This window comes from Triticum dicoccoides, unplaced genomic scaffold, assembly GCF_002162155.2.
Source record: "Triticum dicoccoides isolate Atlit2015 ecotype Zavitan unplaced genomic scaffold, WEW_v2.0 scaffold46172, whole genome shotgun sequence".
In the NCBI taxonomy this organism is placed as follows: Eukaryota; Viridiplantae; Streptophyta; class Magnoliopsida; order Poales; family Poaceae; genus Triticum; species Triticum dicoccoides.
In genome coordinates this window covers 81,519-84,144 of record NW_021274278.1, presented here as the reverse complement: position 1 = coordinate 84,144, position 2,626 = coordinate 81,519, and the positions used below count along the sequence as shown (strand labels likewise).

Below are 2,626 nucleotides of genomic sequence, written 5' to 3'. Positions count from 1 at the left end.
CGAGCTCCTTCAAAACAAAGAATGGAATCCTCACATTCCGTCTTTTCGTTCCGTTGGGCACCACTCGTCCGAATGAGCGAGCGACATGAGAATAAAGACGATGACTACGATTGCAACAATGGTTGATGGCAAGATCAAATCTCAGGCTTGACGCTTCCCCGTCGATGGGTGAGGTACCGGTGATGACTTCGTCAACCTTGATGCTTTAACTTCGGTCATATTTTAAATAGACCTTGTATACGAATTCGTGTATGTTTTTTTAGTATAGGCCCACAGACATCCTGTGCCGGAGTTCGGCCCAACTAAACATGAAGCCCTAAATAGGGCCCACCCCCATCATCCGCCTCCTCGGTCACAGACCCACTCCACTCTCCGCTTCACTCTCCACCCCCAAATACCCAAACCCTCGCCGCCGACCATGGCTGGTCCCCGGCAGCCGCCGTTCACCAACGTGGACCCCGCGACGGAGGCCGATCTGCGGGGCAGGGGCTGTGACCCGCGTGAGGTGGACCGATCCACGGAGGAGCTACTCAGCAACATCAACACCGAGCTCATCCCCGACCTGCCCGCCTCCGACGGACATCATCTTGAACGACGCCCACCTCCGCCCCAAGGCGTCAGCTTTTCCCCCACGCCGCCGACTCGGCGGCCATCGTCACCGCCATCTCCACCGTCCTCGAAGCGCACACGGGACCCATCCCCTACGCCCGTCTCACCAGCAGCCACATGAGCGCCTACCAGGCCCAGCTCGCGCGCTGGCTCCAGCTCCTGGCCACCAAGGGCATCCAGGAGCTCGCCCTCGTCAACCGCCCGTGGCCGCTCGACGTGCCCCTCTGGGCCGTGCTCTTTGGCATCGTCAGCATCGGCTGCCTCTACATCGGCCTCTGGAAGTTCCAGGACGTGGCAAGGTTACTACCCCGCACCTCCTTCCACCACCTCCGTGAGCTTGGCATCTGCAGCGTAGTCATGGAGGACGGGGACATCGACTTTGTCGTTGCCGAGAGCCCCATCTTGGAGACCCTCAGGCCTCAACATCCATGGATGCAACAAGGGGCTGCGCCTTCGCTTCGTCAGCCAGAGCCTCCGGTGCGTCCAAATTTGCAGCTCTGTTCCGGAGGACATCACCGTGGTGAAGGCTCCTCGCCTCGAGCGGCTCATCCTGGAGGGGTCCCGAGGCAACGCCGGCGGCTTGTGCACCAAGGTCAGGATTGGCGATGCTCCCAAGCTGCACGAGGAATCTTGCAGCCAGGGAACACCATCCTGGTTCCTGGAGATGCGAGACAACATCGTCATGGTGTGTACATCTCCTGTCCGCGGTCTAACAGTTTCTTCAGTTAGCAAAACATCGTCCAATTGTTGGAGGTATAATACTAAATGTGTAATTTTTTTGTTCAATGGGGTTCATTCCAGGCCGGGATAAATGCGAGCCAAGCGCCATGGCCACCAGCGTCAAGTTCCTGAGTCTAAATGTGCGTTTCAGAAGCCACACCGATTCCAAGATGGTTATCTCCTTCCTCGGCTGATTTCCCAATTTGGATGCACTGCACATTATGGTAGTTTTTTTCATTTCATGTTTTGCTTACATTCGTACCGGTTTCCAGTATGTCTTATGTGTAGAATGTTTGTGGCAGCAGATCATGTGTTTTCAGCTTCTGATTGATTAATTGCAGATAATGTACTATTATACAGTTCTCCCAATGTCGATTGCTTTGCTTATTTACCTCTTGTTATAGCGTCTCTCACCATGGTCATATATCATACAACTTGGCAATATTTGTGCTTTTGATGTTGTAAGTGGCATGTGGGGCCCGTTTCTGACTTCAGAATTTACACATGATAAACCAAACACATTGCCACCTACAGTTTTTTGGAGGTCCATGTGGTTTATCATATTACTCTAAACCACGTCACATACTACATAGCGATTTCAGCTGTGAATTTTGCAACTGACATGCAGTGCCAGACTACAGTTTGCAGGTGATCTGTGTGATATTACCACAATGCCATGTTAGTTCTTTGCTACCAGAACCACTAGTAGCAAACGGAGCTTTAAAACCGGTTGGGGGGACCTTTAGTACCGGTTGGTGTTACCAACCGGTACTAAAGTTTTTTTTTAAAAAAAATTTGGAAAATTGTTTGATTATTTTTTTTTCAATTTTTAATTTTTCTGAATTATTTGGTGATTTAGTCTCTAATCACCTTTCTTAACTGCTCAAGTGTGGATCACTCATTCCAAATCATCTAACATCCCGACCGGTCACCCATCCCTCTCACTACTCCAGCCCGAGCACGCTTAACTTTCGGGTTCTATTCTCCTTCATTTCCAAGTCTGCACTTGTTGTTTTCCTGACAATAGTAAGATGTCAATCCTATTAACCCTCAGGAGTTTAGGTTGAGCATTAAGTCACACATTTCACTGTTTGAGTTTGAAACTATTATTCTAAAAAACAGTAATTATTTAGTAACACTAATATTTCTTGAATAAGTTTGACCATAGTTTGACCAGATTTGACCAAAATTCAAAAAATTGAAATAATTATTTAGTAACACTAATATTCTTGAATAATTATGTAGTAACATTAATACTTCTTGAATAAGTAGTTTGACCAGATTTAACCAATTTTTT

General features: G+C 48.5%; 1 pseudogene; it reads left to right on the top strand.

Moving 5' to 3' along the window:
- Positions 1-418: 418 nt before the first annotated feature.
- LOC119346653 overlaps positions 419-2,626 on the top strand; it is a 4,123-nt pseudogene continuing 1,915 nt past the window's right edge.